Source organism: Macaca mulatta, chromosome 5 (assembly GCF_049350105.2).
Source record: "Macaca mulatta isolate MMU2019108-1 chromosome 5, T2T-MMU8v2.0, whole genome shotgun sequence".
NCBI classification, from domain to species: domain Eukaryota; kingdom Metazoa; phylum Chordata; class Mammalia; order Primates; family Cercopithecidae; genus Macaca; species Macaca mulatta.
The window spans coordinates 121,544,219-121,560,809 of record NC_133410.1 but is presented as its reverse complement, the minus strand read 5'-3'; the positions used below and the strand labels follow the sequence as shown (position 1 = coordinate 121,560,809).

At 39.8% G+C, this 16,591-nt stretch overlaps 1 protein-coding gene across 29 annotated transcripts in view; it reads right to left on the bottom strand.

Moving 5' to 3' along the window:
- Positions 1-10,576, bottom strand: part of ALPK1 (alpha kinase 1) — a 136,763-nt gene extending 126,187 nt beyond the window's left edge. For 21 of the 29 annotated variants that reach the window (XM_078002145.1, XM_078002156.1, XM_028848675.2 and 18 more), the window contains exon 1: positions 10,320-10,576. The gene's annotated coding sequence lies outside the window, so the exon portion shown is untranslated. Of the gene's footprint in view, positions 1-8,563; positions 8,626-10,319 lie in introns of all 29 variants that reach the window. The other 8 variants (XM_078002140.1, XM_078002133.1, XM_078002135.1 and 5 more) reach the window with 2 other exon arrangements.
- Between the last annotated feature and the right edge of the window lie 6,015 nt (positions 10,577-16,591).

The following is a 16,591-nucleotide window of genomic DNA, read 5'->3' as shown; positions in this document are numbered from 1 at the left end:
ACCTTAAACTTCAGATGCATATTTTCAAATGTTAACTTGGTATCTGCACTTGAGTTCACATTGAACCCCTGGTTGGCCTCTGTTAATGACTGAACCTTGTCAGCAGAGTGAAATGAAAGGCCAACTGTTGATGAGCTGGGCATTCAAAAGAGGCTGAATAGGAGCAGGTGGGGTGACCGGAAGGGTCATGCCTTGTGGAAGGAACTTGGCTGGAAGGAACTGCTTGGCTTCCTCCTGTTCACTTTCAATTTGTGCATGGGCAGCTGTAGTCTTAACAAGGTTTTCTCCTGACAACTATGACTTGCGGGGATAACTGTCTTGAGACACTGTGGGACTTCTGAAACCTGTTTGCTGCAATAATAACTAAGGCTTTTCTGTTCTTTCACTGTGACTTCCTTTTTCACACACAATAACTACTGGCTTGCAAATGAGAGGTATTACCAGCCTACTCAATGTTTCCAGATTTCTGACAAGGGCTAGATAAAGAAGTATTTAAATCATTAAAATCTTAAAGAGTCTCTGTGCTGTAGTTGTCTTTAATATATTTTTAAGAATCTAGGCCAGGCGCGGTGGCTCACACCTGTAATCCCAGCACTTTGGGAGGCCGAGGTGGGTGGATCACGAGGTCAGGAGATCGAGACCATCCTGACTAACACGGTGAAACCCCGTCTCTACCAAAAATACAAAAAAATTAGCCAGGCGTGGTTCCGGGAGCCTGTAGTCCCAGTTACACGCGAGGCTGAGGCAGGAGAATGGTGTGAACCCAGGAGGCGGAGCTTACAGTGAGCCAAGATCACGCCACTGCACTCCAGCCTGGGCTACAGAGCAAGACTCCATCTCAAAAAAAAAAAAAAAAAAAAAGAATCTAGATTTTTGAAACATAGTATCATCAGAAAGCAAAACAGTGTCATTGTAAAAAAATTTGGAGAAAAATAATATATAAAAGAACATAAGAATTATCTATGATCCCACTAAGAAATAAGCACTATGAATATTTTATTAGTTTTTCTTTGTATAGCTATAGTATTTATCATGAAATTTTAAAAAGTGTAAGTTTTCAAAATTTAACTAAGTATTCTTTGTCTGACTACAATTGACCAGTCTTTGTGCCTCTACATTGAGATGCCCAGGTGTACTCAGAAATGATTTAGCAAAACACTGTGTCCCCCTGTGTGTTTTGGTGTGTGTGCTTCCTCTCACTCATGTTACAGTTAACGTGGTAATGTTTCCACACGTGCTATCTTCTGTTTTTCTTTCAGCCTTGCTTTAAAGCTGGACATCCTCACCACTCTGCCTGCCCCGACCTACTTAACACAAATGACTAACCCCGATAGCCAAGCATCATCGGTGAGTGCCAACCTTTATCAAAACCCTTTCCTAGAAAAGATCTCTGATATCTTGGTATCGGGCAGGCATGGCGCAGTTGATAGCTGGAAGGAGGGAGTGGGGTAAGGCTAGAACCTCCCCTGGAGCTGGCTGTGAAAGTCAGGAAGGCACCTTGAAGGACAGACAGGGCTTCAGGTTCTTGGGAGAGCGTGCTCTGGCAAGTGTGTCATCTCAGGCAAAGCAGATCTAAACAGACAATTGGCAGTTCTGGTAACCAGCAGGGTTAGAATGGATTAAGCACGCAGCCTGAGGTAGAGAGATGGAGTCATGCTAACAGCCTAGCATAGCAAGGAGGTGGAAATAGTAATCATTACCATTTATTGAGTAAATACTGCTACCAATAATGGTCAACTCATAAAACTGTAGTGAGTATTAAGATAACATATATAAGCATTGTAACAGAAAGGCTGACACACGGAACATGCTTAACAAATACTTACTGAAGAATAATGCATGCCACTTATTGTTATTAACTATCATTATTCAGCACTGGTGAACAGATGAGAGTGTCATTTAGGGTGGGGGAAGGGGGCTGCTTCCTTACATCTTTAAACACTGCCTGCTCATGGATTTCCTCCACCCCATGATCTATCCAGTTCATGGTGGATCCCAACCACATGGTAAATCTCCTGCTTCCAAGTGAGTGCTTTTTTGCATTTATTGCACACTAGGTAACCTGGGTTCTAATACCGACTCCATCACAAACCAGCTATGTGTGAACTTGTGAAGTCAACTTTCCCCGCTAGACCTCAGTTTCCTCCTATCTAAAGTTGGGGATTTTTGCTAAAGTCTTTAAAGTCCCTTTCGATTCTGTGATTCTGTAGTGCTACTTCCACCCTCCCAAAGTTCAGCAGCAGGTGACCAGGGATCAGTGCCAGCCTGGTCTGCTACAGCAGGATATACGTAGACTCAATTTGTTTCTATCAAGCATTGCTATAAGGGTCTTAATATATTAACTCATTCAATTAAAAAAAAAAAACTTAAGGAAAAGGGACGTTGTTATCCTCATGTTATGGATGAGAAAATTAAGGCCCTTAGTGATTAACTTGGTCATGGCCAAAAAGCAAGGAAGAGACAAAGCTGATACTAACACAGGCAGTCAATGTATCATATTAAAAGCATCCTGTCCTACAGGTTCCCATTTACACTTGATAAAGGTATCCTAGATTAGGTGTTATTTTGAATAGATAGTAAAGTCTTGTTTTTAAATAACCTGATAGAACAAGAGCAAAAACTTGGCCATGCTATGGATAAGCTGCTTTAAAACACACACCTGCTGATACAGAATCTATAGTATTCATTTTGGGACTCTTTAAATATATTTAAATGGAGCAAATATTCAGGGTGTGTTGTTTTGTTATGTAACACCAAATCAAAGGAGGCATCTGGAAGGATCTGGAGCCTTTCAAATGTTACAACCTTCTACCATTTCTAGTTGAGCAGGTGTTATTATATACTTATGAGAAAATAGATGCCGTTCTTCAAGTGTTATGTTGATGAATTTATGAATTAATTTTTCAACTTAACCCATGGGGTAAATTTCCTTTGTGAGCTAGAGAGTTTTAACAGTGTTAAGTCTCATTGACTTGTATGACTGCTTTCTACCAAAGTCAGTGGCCACTTTGTCCTGTTAGGTTAGCCATTTCTTAGCACGCAGAGCTTTTCTCTACTCAAGAACTTATTTAAATAAATTGTGATGATTTCTTCTTCATCTCTGTACACGACTAGCTCTTTTTGAAGATCAAGACTATATATATTTTTATCTCTGAATTCCTAGTACCTAGCCCAATGCATGACACATTGTAGGTGGACAATACAGAAAAAAAATTGAGCAGGACAGTAGAGATCCATGAAATTTTATTTATTTAGCAAATCTGTATTGTCCACCTACAATGCGTCATGCATTGGGCTAGGTACTAGGAATTGAGAGATTTAAAATATACAGTCTTGATCTTCAAAAAGAGTTAGTTGTGTACAGAGATGAAGAAGAAATCATTACAACTTATTTCAATAAGTTCTTGAGTAGAGAAAAGCTCTGGGTCCTAAGAAATGGCTAACCTAACAGGACAAAGTGGCCACTGACTTTGGTAGAAAGCAGTCATATAAGTCAAGTCTTCCCAGGGGTAGTGATGTTTGAGCTGGGTCCTAGAAATAAAATAGACCACAAAGGAAGGAAATGGTCTCGCAAGCAGGAAAAGTAATAGTGGTGACAAGAGTATGGCATGGTTGGGAAAGAACAAGTAGCTTGACACTACTGAAGTCTAGCTTCATCTGGGGTGTTGGAGAGGAATAAAAGATGTGGCTGGAGAAGCATGTATCTGGGAAATCAAGAAGGCTATAAAGATATGTGCTCAGAAAAGGAGGCCTCTGAACAGCATGATCTGATACAAATTGTTCAAAAACAGCCCTGCACCCAGACTAGAGATGGAGGAGATCAGGGTATGGTGCAGGATGCTGAGGGCCTGAACCAGGTGAGAATGGATCGATATGGTAGATTCAAAAGATATTTAGAGAATGGAATCAATGTGACTTCAAAATTGATTAGCTATTGTTGATTTTTTAAAAAATAAGACATCTAGGGTGACTTCAAAGTTTTCGGCTTGGCTGAATTTAGGGTGAATTTTAGTGCCAGACAGTAATATAAAAAGTACTGGTGGAGGCAGTAAATGATGAGTTCAATTTTGAAAATGTTAGATGTGAGATGCCTGTGGAATGCAGAGTAGAAATGGTAAGTAAGCATTTGGATAGGAGTCTAGACTCAGGGAGAGGAATGGCAGGGCCTTTAATATGTTAGTGTTAAGTACATCCAAGGTGAACATACAGCAAGAGAGAAAGAGGGTAGAGAGCAGAATCTAACATGTATAATGGGGCAGAGAAATAAAATAGAGAAGTAAGAGCAGCCAGAGATGTGGGAGAAAGATCAGAAGATCAGATGTGGCAGGAAGATCACTCAAGGTGATATGGAAACCAAAGGAGGGAATTTAGAGAAAAAGAGTTAGTATCATAATAGTGTCACAATTGCAGAGAGAGAGAGAGAAAATAAAGTCTAAAAATCAGCCTTTGGGTTTGTCTCCTGGGAAGCCTCTGATACATGAATGTAAGTAAGTTCAGGGCAAATGCCAGATTGCAGGGAGGTAGAAGTAAAAGGTGAAGAAATGGAGCCGAGGAGTAGAGGTTTGTCTATGGAGAAGTGTGGCTGAAAGGCACAGGAGAGAAAGGGAAGTAGCCCAAGAGGGATGCAGCCACAAAAAGGGGTTCGTTTGTTTGTTTGCTTTTTTCAGGATACTCACACTTAAGCATGCTTACTAACGCAGCAGAGGGCTGAGAAGGCAGCGTCCTCCAGAAAGAGGAAAAAGGAAGGGAACAGACTCCAGTTGTAAGGATTGGTTTGCTTTGCCTTGGGGAGGCAGGACGCCCTTTTTACTGAAACAGACAGGAAAGAGGCAGAGGTGTCCTGGTTGTGTGAGGTTTTTAAGTAGAGGGCAGGGGAAGGGGAGGAAGGAAGTTGGTGGAGTTACCTGCTTTTAGGCTGAGAGTAAGAAGTGAGGTGGCAGAACTGAGGCTTGAGGAGAATGAAAAACTTTCAGAAGAGTCCCTGAGAGGAGTGGCCCGGGAAGCTGCCCATCCAGGTAGCACCAAGGGTCCAGCTGAGAGTGTGACCAAGAATTTTAGTGGCATTAATTGTGTGGCGTTTTCTCCAGAAGCCTTTAGGAGTCCAGATGGGGGAGCAGATAAGGCAGTGGGTGGATTAATTAAGAGCTGGGGTTTTGTTGAATAGGCTGAGCAGAAAACCAAGGGAAAAATAGTAGCCATGGTGGTAGTCACTGTGATATTAACTACCCTTTATTAAGCACTTGCGATTGTGCTTAATCATTATGCTTAAGGACTGAGGGGCCTGTGGGAACAGGTTAGTGATGGCTCAGAGGAATGGTGACTGGGAGAAATGAGGGCGGGGACCAGCACCTAGAGGTCTTGACAGATGGGCTAACGAAAGCAGAGATGAAGAACGAAGGCTGTTTTTTAGGGAGTTGGATACTGAAGTATAAAATTTGAGAGCTAGACCCTGTCTCAGGGACTGTAAGCTCCAGAATGTGAATCTGAGAGTCAGCGGTGAAGGAGGAGAAAGGTTTTCGAGTCACTTTTTGACTCACTTGAGTGAAAGAGGTCATCGAGTGAAGGTTCAGTTGTCCTCAAAGACACTGGAATTGGATGATGGGAGGATATGGGGTGAAAATGCATCTATGAATCGATAGCTCACTCAGGCTCTAAAATGTGAGCCTAGTCTGCAGGTAGAACTTGCAGTGAGCCATGATCACAATCACATCACTGCACTCCAGCCAGGGCAGCAGAGCGAGCCCCTGTCTAATAAATAAATAAATAAAATGTGAGACTGCTGTTGCAGAATATATGGTATCTTCTGTATCCCATGTATCAAATGCCCCAGAGCATTTCTCTTCCTACAAGTCTCTGTCACAAGTGCTTGATGAACATTCTGGTGAGAACACGTGCTTGGGAATAAGGTGATCGGAGGTCACTTTACTGAGTGAAAATATTTTCAAGGGATGTGCCCCAAGAAGTCCCCACAGAGAGCTAGAAAGAGCAGAAGGCTAGAAGGAGAGCCTAACCTTATCTACATAATGGTGTTGGAATCTGTATAGCACGGAATTAACACAGTAAGGGTGCTTCTAACAGCTGCTGAGCTGCCCTGGCAAGCTGTGCCTTCAGAAGCCTAAACCAAGTTTCTCATGTCCCAAGGAAGAGGGTAGGTTTAGAGTAACAGGAAATCTAGGCTCAAAGGGCTTCAAATGTTGCTTATTCAGTAACCTGCAATCTTCAGAAGTGTATGTCAAACCTAATACATTAATATCTCAAAAGAGATGTTACCACTTACAGTTTATTATCTTTCACAATAATTATTTGGGGCATGACCTCAGGGAAGAAAATTTCTTGGTAATGATATAGTTATCTTGGAAAATGACGACTGGCTGACCAGCAGTGTCCAAACTTTAATTAGAGCTGAAGCTATTGTGAAGAAATGCCAACTAAAAGGACACATGATGAGGTTCTAAAATTTTTTGTAGGAAAAAAAGGTAATTATGAATGGACAAGGCTTTTGTTGGCAATTCTGCAGATATTTTGGGTGCATATTATGCACTGATGGAGAAAGCACCACAGTAACCAGATGTGCTGGGGTTAAGGTCAAAGTAGTGCTGGGTGAGCCAGTGACACAATGCACTTTGAGATGCAGTAGGAGAATATACAAAGACATGACAAAACTGAATATAAGTACATTATGTGCAGATATAAAGTACTAAATCCAAAATATGGAAATCCATAAGAACAAGAAATGGGTTAAGAAGTTACTTGCACACAGGTCAGGCCAAGTTTCCATTCCCCCTTCCCTGCCTTTTTTTTTTTTTTATTTTTAAGCCAAAAGAATTATTAGACTGAAGTAAAAGCTACAGTTGACAGAGAAGCAATCAACACAAGAAAAATGAACCAATAGTAAGTGTTTCCGTTGGTATTTCCTTCTCTGTTCACTGACTTTGCTGCACCCGCTTGTTCCTAGCACTAAGACTCAGTCCTCTCTTCTTTCACGTAGCTGGTTATTTGTATGCCAAATAAAAAGAAGGAAAAACTTTTATCTTCCAAAGCTGCATAGTTTTATTTACTATATAATAATAGCAATATAGTTCTATTTAATAAATTACATTTGTTTTCTCAAAAAATGATGTAAGTATATTATATAATAATTTTAAAATCTTATGTAAGAATATCATGTTATGTAGAAAGAAATAGAAGGAAGGGAAAAAGACAATCTATCACTATAAGACAACAATCACTTTCAGACTATTTCTGAATTTATATCTATACCATTTTATGTAAATAGTTGTGTACATACAAGTTATTCAATCCTGAATCTGTTTTTCTTTTTCTTTTTTTTTTTTTTTGAGACGGAGTCTCGCTCTGTCGCCCAGGCTGGAGTGCAGTGGCCGGATCTCAGCTCACTGCAAGCTCCACCTCCCGGGTTCGGGCCATTCTCCTGTCTCAGCCTCCTGAGTAGCTGGGACTACAGGCGCCCGCCACCTCGCCCGGCTAGTTTTTTTGTATTTTTTAGTAGAGACGGGGTTTCACCGTGTTAGCCAGGATGGTCTCGATCTCCTGACCTAGTGATCCGCCCGTCTCGGCCTCCCCTGAATCTGTTTTTCAATTAGTATTTTCTGTGCTGGTACTATCTTTTTATCCTATCATGTTTTTGGGTACTGTATCGTTTGCTTAACCTCCCCCTTTTATGAGAATAATTGCAATTATTTGTTATTATAACTTTATGGTGAACATGTTTGCCAATTATTCCCTTATCTAGAATTATTTCCTCCTTAGGATGGACTCCCAGAAATGAAATTATTGCATATAGAAATTGGCACATACTATGGTCCATTAATAGCCCTTGATCTAGATAACATTTAAAGTCCCCCCTGCCCCTGAGTTCAGAAGTTCAGTGAAACAAGCAGAATGAACCTGTAGTATTCACGCTGAGACATTTCACCCTTTCTATCACTCTTATTTGAAAAAATATTGGCTATCTTCTGCATCCCTTCAATTGTATAATAATTTATGAGGAAATACAATGGTTTATTAGACTATAGGTCTGATAAAGATTTGATAAAATATTTCTCTGTCAAATATTTTGTACATCTACACTTAGGAGATTGCACTATCAACTGAGCTCTGTAACCAAGGCCCAGTAAAGTTCAAAGATACTGCACTGGCTAAGAAAATACCCACTTCTCAAATGCATTAGTGTAGCATGTCTGAAACTTTAGCCATTTGCATGCCATCTTCATAACTTTTGCCAAATCTGCAGATTACCTGTAATATTATGTATTTAATCATTTCCTTAAAATCAATAGTAAATTAGCTCAACTTCTTACTTAACACTTTCCTAAACAATAGTTTTCATTAAATTCTAGGTTTTATAAGCAAATTATGTTTTTAATTTATATTAAGCTAGCAAATAACTCAAATTTTTTAAGTTTAGACATGTACTGCCTAAAATCAGTAGCATATATCCCATACTTAGGAAAAGTTGTATTTATATTTATCTGATATTTAAGTTATAATCATCTCTTCTTTTCTTCAGACATAGAAGAATGATAGCACCAGATAATATTCTTACCTGTAAGTTTTTAAAGTTTGTCTATCCCACAGTTCTCTCTATATAAAGCATATTACAACATTCTGCAAAAATAGTTGTCACCATCAATAACAAGAAACAAAGACTCCCCCATATAGAGAGGCGACAAATACAATACAAAATGCAAAAAAACCCACAAAAATGTGGAATGTATTTTCACCAAAAGTTTAAATGCTCATTCCTTTAAGAGTTCTTCAATCCACAGGCATTTAAAATTTCAAGAAAGAGAATCATTTACAATGAACAGTTTATGCCTAAAAGCCATCATTCTCTGCAATAGATTAGAGAACAATAAAAGCAGTTCATGCCTCGTGTTCGTGGTAAAGGGATCAGTAAAATTGTTTGGGATAGGAGGTGCCATGGGACTTCAGAAATATCTTAAAATGCACAGGAAAACTGCAGGCTCTAAATCCAAACCTAGATCACATGGCACTTGCTGGGAGGAACTGTTACAGCTTAACACATCAACCAAGCTCATCACAGTATTATTTTATATGATAATGCCTAATATCCATCATCATTTACACATGCCTTTTCTTTAGAGCTTAAAATAGATTTTGAAAAGTTTAAAGTAATTATTGGCTTCCTACTCATGCAGATAGAGATGCTATACAATTTTGGTGTCTTCTTGGGGGAAGAATTTAAGGGATTCATCTCAGATTTAAAAGATCTTTGATATGGGGAATAAGTTATTTCTAAAATAATTTTAAGTATTTTGTTTCTCTTGAGGCTTGAGGTTGATAGGGTGGGAAGGAGGTGGGAAGAGAGAAGTAAATTATTTTGGTCACCAGACAAAGACTGGACTTGACATTGGTCTGGAGTCTAGAGTGTATCCCAAGTGCATAAATTATACCCCAATTCAAATGGATATTGTTTCTTATAAGAGAATTAGTAGCACAAAGTGAAAAGAAAGTAAAAGGGAGAGAGAGAGAGAGAGAGAGCGAGAAGTATATATTGCAAACAGAGATGCCATTATATTGCAACATAAAGTCCTCTGCTTCCTGATCCTGCCTCTGTTTGCACCCTCACCCACCCTCAAATCCCAAACCATCTTAAAGGTTTTAATTTGTGGCTTTCCAAAGTACTCTAAAGCACTCATTTCAAACACTAGAATTTTTTAATGAAAGGACTCTTCTAAATAGACATGCAAAGGAATTTAATTTTTCTAGATGCTTTATCTCTAAACAATGCTTCCACGCACTCAGAATTCCCATCAATTCTCTCCCCATATCTGATGAGTAAGTCTCGTACCTTATCTACCTGTTTCCTAGCATAATTACTGATGCCGTCATAAAAGTGGTAGTTTCTATCATTACCTATGTATTCCAGGCCAAAGTCATAATATTTTTTTTCAAATAAATAATCCTAACAATCCTTTAATTAAACATCTCAATTAAGTGAAAGTAAGACCAGAAGCTTAGTGATTTAAGAACCTTGTTATTAAAACCTTATGAAAAACTGGTTTGCTTTCTCCCCTTCATAACGACTACAGTTTACTATTGTAGGTAACTCTTCCCTTCTCTCCCTCCTCTTCCCCACTCCACCCCCTTCACCCCACCAACTCACCCTCCCCTTTCTGGAAAGTTTCTATTACAGAAGTGCCAAGGTTCTTAGAGCTCTAAAGTTATTTAAATGTAGACAAGATCAGCAGATGGAAACCGAGTCAACACTTAAGAAAAATACTTCTTCATATATTATGCCATCTACTATGTTTTGTCATTTAAAAGATGATACTCACTTTTATCTTGAAGAGGAAAAATACTTTAAGACCAGCAAATCTAACTCGGAGCAGAGTGAATTCTGGTACAGCCTCTTTGAAATACACTGTTTCTCATAAATGGCATCAGTTTCAGGAAGTAGGAATTAAAAAAAAAAAAAAAAACAACAACAAATCCTGTGACTGTCTCAGAATATGGTTGTGTAATTCAATTCCGGGACTTTCAGCAATCTTGCACCATAAGACACACCCCTTTAGGAATTGCTTCAGCGAAAGGTATTCTGGGAACAGAAAAGTTCCTTCTCCTAATGAAAGTGAAAGAAAAACTTATTATTTAGACTAAGAATGGAGAGTCCTCTTAGAGCCAAGAAGAGAGAATGTCAGTAAGAAACAATGAACGTGACATTGTTGAAATCTATTATGAAAAGACAGACGCACACTAAGGCTTCATTCTGTGCTCTGTCTTCGAAGTGAGCTTGCTATCACAGAGACACACGTATTACTAGGTTTATTTGAATTGGTAAAGAAAGTTAGGACTTTTTGGATAGAATATGTGATTAGGCTGACTAGTTTGACAGTGAAGAGTGTCTTATTGAGTTACACAGTGGACACTGTCCTTCAGTGGAACAACTGAAATCTGCAACTCGAAATTTTGACCAAAAAAACAAAAGTGCATAAGATTTCTAAACGTCAAAATATATGTTATTGGAAAAGCTATTGACATGAACAATATTTTAATTTTCTCAATCCTTTTCGAACCTGCTGGGTTAAAGAAGTTTCCTCTAGAGTGAAGGAATAAGTTTTATTAACAGTAATTTGATAAATTTTGGTAAGGCCTTTGGTATACTTCCTAGAAACTGACAGAGTAAAGGACTCCAAAAGCTGGGTCATAAATGCTTTGGCAAGTCAATGGTTTACAACAAAATAGGAGGAAATAATTGAATAGTCAGCTGCTAGATCAATTAAAACACTTTTTTTTTGGTGATAGATCACTATGTAATGTTTAATATATGACCTTAGAAGTTTAAATAACCAAATGGCATTGCTATAACAAAATTCTATCTCTATTTATTTATGTAAACACAGTTCCTCTCCTCTTCCATGTGTATATTTTTGTGGAATGTTGTTTTGTTCTAACTACAAGTAATATTCATCCATGAACTAATTTTTTGAAACTCCACAAATCTTATTGAGAAACGCCTTTTGAATAAATTTTATCATTTAATATTCATCAAAACATATCATTTTATTTTTGTCTTTTTCAACAATTATGAATCAATACTTGTACAATTCAATTTTTAAGAACGTTTAATACTTAGAGTCTATGGTCACAGAAAATAGAAATGTTTAATTTCTTTTTTTCTTTTTTTTTTTGAGATGGAGTTTCACTCTTGTTGCCCAGGCTGGAGTGCAGTGGCACGATCTCAGCTCACTGCAGCCTCTGCCTCCTGGGTTCCAGCGATTCTCCTGCCTCAGCCTCTCAAGTTGCTGGTATCACAAGTGCCTGACAGCATGCCCAGCCAATTTTTTGTAGTTTTAGTAGAAGCAGGGTTTCACCATGTTGGTCAGGCTGGTCTCGAACTCCTGACCTCAGGTGATCTGTCCGCCTCGGCCTCCCAAAGTGCTGGGATTACAGGCATGAGCCACCGCACCCGGCCAGAAAGGTTTAATTTCAATATATACTTTTTTTGAGAGACAGAGTGTTGCTGTGTTGCCCAGGCTGGAGTACAGTGGCATGATCTCCACTCACTGCAACCTCCTGCCTCCTGGGTTCAAGTGATTCTCCTACCTCAGCTTCCCAAGTAGCTGGGACTACAGGCACCCACCACCACACCCAGCTAATTTTTGTATTTTAGTAGAGACAGGGTTTCACAATATTGGCCAGGCTGGTCTTGAACTTCTGACCCTGGGTGATCTGCCTGCCTTAGTATCCCAAAGTGCTGGGATTACAGGCTTAAGCCACTGCACCCGGCCTACATATTTTACCGTAAAGAAATAGGACAGGCCGGGCGCGGTGGCTAACGCTTGTAATCCCGGCACTTTGGGAGGCCGAGGTGGGTGGATCATGAGGTCAGGAGGTCGAGACCATCCTGGCTAACACGGTGAAACCCCATCTCTACTAAAAATACAAAAAATTAGCCGGACATGGTGGCGGGCGCCTGTAGTCCCAGCTACTTGGGAGGCTGAAGCAGGAGAATGGCGTGAACCCGGGAGGCGGAGCTTGCAGTGAGCCGAGATCGCGCTACAGCACTCCAGCCTAGGCTACAGAGCCAGACTCCGCCTCAAGAAAAAAAAAAAAAAAGAAATAGGACAAAAACTTTCAAGTATATAAACTCTTTTATACTGGGATAAACTTCTATGGATGAAGTGAAATGAAACAGAAGCTTAAGGAAATACAGGAATGGTATAAAATTTCCATTTGTTAAAAAAGATATTGTGCATGTGTCTTTATTTTTAAATTTTTTTAATTTTAAACTTTTTTGAGACAGGGCTGTCACCCGGGCTGGAATGCAGTGGCACAATCACAGCTCACTGCAGTCTTGACCTCCTGGGATCAAGTGATCCTCCTGCTTCAGCCTCCCAAGTAGCTCGGACCACAGGTGTACACCATCACACCTGGCTAATTTTCATTTTTTTTTTGTTTTTTGTTTTTTGTAAAGACAGTGTTTCTCCATGTTGCCCAGACTAGTCTCGAACTCCTGGGCTCAAATGATCTACCCGCCTGAGCCTCCCAAAGTGCTGGGACTATGGAAGTGAGCCACTGCACCCAGCCTGTACATATGTATTTAAGTGGGTGATGGGGAACATCAAATCACTAGGATATAAAATTTGTGTTGGATACATTTAAAAGAGTAACGCATGAGTTATGTTTATTCAACATCAGATTTAGACCCTTTGTATCTAAAGTTATAATGAAAGATGAATATCTACTTTATGTGAAGGAGTTAACTGTCTTTGCAAAATTCTATTTGGGGGTAGGAGAGCAAAAATGTTGGAAATACAGTGTTGAGGACGAAGGGCTTACATTTCAGAGCCTAAAAAAGGGCACTGCACACTTGAGTATGGAGAGAGAGGCAACGGCACGGATAGAAGAGGAGGGATCTCATACGAGACATTTAGCTTCCTTACAGTTTGGACAACAGTCAAGATTGTCTTCAACAGGGATTCCTGGTAAGAGCCTTAGAGTCACGTAAAACACAAAGACAAAATGTCTCATTTATAATCCAGTGGTGAGTTTTAGTAAGATTTCAAAGATGGAAGTTTCATTACACAAATTTCAACTATTTTAAGTGATTGAGATGTACACCTATATAAGGCATATATTATGACACACAGGAAAACTGGCTGCAGCATCATATTCGTTTTGATTTTCTAGGTTTTATCATCTTGAATATAAAGTATAAAATGCTGATACAAGCTGATATCATTCGTTCATCTCAATAACATGTTTAGAGAATCTTTTGTGTCAAGTGCTACACTGGTGCTACAGATTCAGACTGTGCACACAAGCAGTGCCCTTAAGGCAATCACAGTGATCGATGGGTTAGTAGTGATGTGGCCAGATATTAGTCGGAAAGAAATTGGCAAGAGTTGGCTCATAATAGGAGGTCTTTGTGTTTCATTTTAAGGAATTTGGATATTTATATTGAAAACATAGAAAATTTGGGCTGGGCATGGTGGCTCACGCCTGTAATCCCACCACTTTGAGAGGCTGAGGCGGGTGGATCACGAGGTCAGGAGTTCAAGACCAGCCTGGTCAAGATGGTGAAACCCCGTCTCTACTAAAAATACAAAAATTAGCCGGGCGTGGTGGCAGATGCCTGTAGTTACAGCAACTCGGAAGGCTGAGGCAAAGAATTGCTTGAACCCAGGAGGTGGAGGTTGCAGTGAGACGAGATTGCGCCACTGCACTCCAGCCTGGGTGACAGAGCAAGATTCCATCTAAAAAAAAAAAAAAAAGAAAACAGAACATTTCAAATAATGTAAAATCATAAAATTGTTTTAGAAAGAATAGTTACTGGTGTGGGAAGATTGGCTTATGGAGCAAGGTTTATGCAAGGGAGGGATCCTGGTGGTGGATGGGTAAGGAGGCAAGACTGGAATTAGGAAAATGAGAAGAGTACTGCAGTATTCTAGAGAGAAGTGATGACTGAGCTTAATTAATGACAGTCACAATGGAATAAAAAGGAAGAGAAAGAAATATTTAGGAAATAGATTCACAGGCCTGGGTGAGAGACATAGAAATATGGGTAAATGACTTAGAGGCAGTCAAAAAACTAATTGTAGTTAGATGTTACCAAAGGGGAATGTACAGGATAGAAAGAAGGCCACAGAGATGAAAGTTGGTAATACCGGCATTGATGCAGAAAAAGAGAGATCCGTAGAGGAGATGGGAAAAGAACGCCTAGAACAGTAATAGAAAAACCAAAACAAAGTATATCCTGAAAACAGGACTGACAAGAGAATTTGCAGGGCCTCTTGTTCAAAAATATTAAGCATTTCAGGTTGGTGATTGCCGATACAAGCATGGAACTCTAAGTGCAGGGCCCTGTGGATTGCACAGGTAACACACTCATGAAAGCCTGCTTAAAAGCCCAGTAGGTGGAAGTGACAGTGTCAATGAAGTGAAATTGGTCAACAAGAATAAATGATGCAGAGAAGTGAAGTAGGATGAGAAAAGTGTCCTATGGCTTGGCAAGTAGGTCAAGGATGGGTACAAAAAGAACAAATCAGTAAAGCAGTAGCAGAAAGCAGATGATGGAATATTTTAAAAATCCTAGGCCTGTGCAGTGACTCATGCCTATAATCCTAGCACTTTGGGAGGCTGAGGTGGGTGGATCACCTGAGGTCAGGAGTTCGAGAACAGCCTGACCAACATGGTGAAACCCCGTCTCTGCTAAAAATACAAAATTAGCTGGGGGTGGTGGTGGGCACCTGTAGTCCCAACTACTCAGGAGGCTGAGGCAGGAGAATTGCTTGAACCCAGGAGATGGTGATTGCAGTGAGCCAAGATCACACCACTGCACTCCAGCCTGGGCAACAAGAGTGAGACTCCATCTCAAAAAAAACAAAACAAACAACAACAACAACAACAAACAACAAAAAAAACAAAACCTAGTAAGATGAATAAGTAGAGTCGGATGAGAATCTTCCAACTGAAGCCTAGATTAAGTAAAATATACAGGTGGTACATACTTTGAGAAGGGGCTATATCCTTCCAAGGGTCCTTCAGCGTTGGAGGAAGGTGAGTTCAAGGTCACCTTAACCATTTTAATATGTAATAAACTTGAAGGCCCCAGATATCAGAGAATAGTGACATTTCTATGGGGATATGAACTAGAATGCCATTCTGGAACTTTCTTTTCAGATTTACGTACCTAGTTGACAGCACAATGAGGATAAACACAAAGAGAGAATCAGAGAGATGGATGAAAAAAGAACTTAGTCCAGATATGGCACTTTTCTGAGCCAACTTTTGCTATTTTACTTTATGAGGAAATAAAATCATTGTGTTAAAAATGTTATCTTATGATCCCCCATTAGTGGTTTAAAATGTTGTTCCTTGTTGGGAAGCTAGTAATTCATAGCATGGTGGTTCACACCTGCAACCCTAGCACTTTGGGAGGCTGAGGCTGGTGGATCCCTTGAGTCCAGGAGTTTGAGAACAGCCTGGGCAACGTGGCAAAATCCCGTCTCTACAAAAAATACAAAAATTAGCCAGGCAGCTGTAGTCTCAGCTACTTAGGAGGCTGAGGTGGGAGGAGTCGAGGTGGCTGAGGCTGCGGCAAGCCATGATTGTGCCACTGCACTCCAGCCTGAGCGACAGAGAGAGACTCTGTTTTGAAAAATAAACTAAACTAAAATAAAAGTTAAGGGAAAAGTACTAACACTTGAAGTATAAAAATATAAATACTTAAATGTAACACTGAAGAAGGGGAGAGGTTTTTTTTGTTTGTTTATTTTTACTAAAGATTACACTGACAAGGAGCACTATTTGACAAAGTTTAGATTCAACAAGGAAAAAATCAAGTCACTCGGTTTGAGGGGAGTATACGACAGGTAGAAATAATGTACTCCCCCAAATCAACTCCTCCCATGCTTGCCTACATGGCCTCAAGCCCTCATAATGAGTGACTGGGGGGTTTAGGCCAGAATAAGTTGAGGACCCGCATAATTGACCGGGACCCTCTAACAAAAGCAACTATGTTAGCTTTTTAAATTGCTGCATAACAGGTTGCTACAAAGTTAGCAGCTTAAAACAGCTGCTATTAAACTATCTGTAAAATATTTAT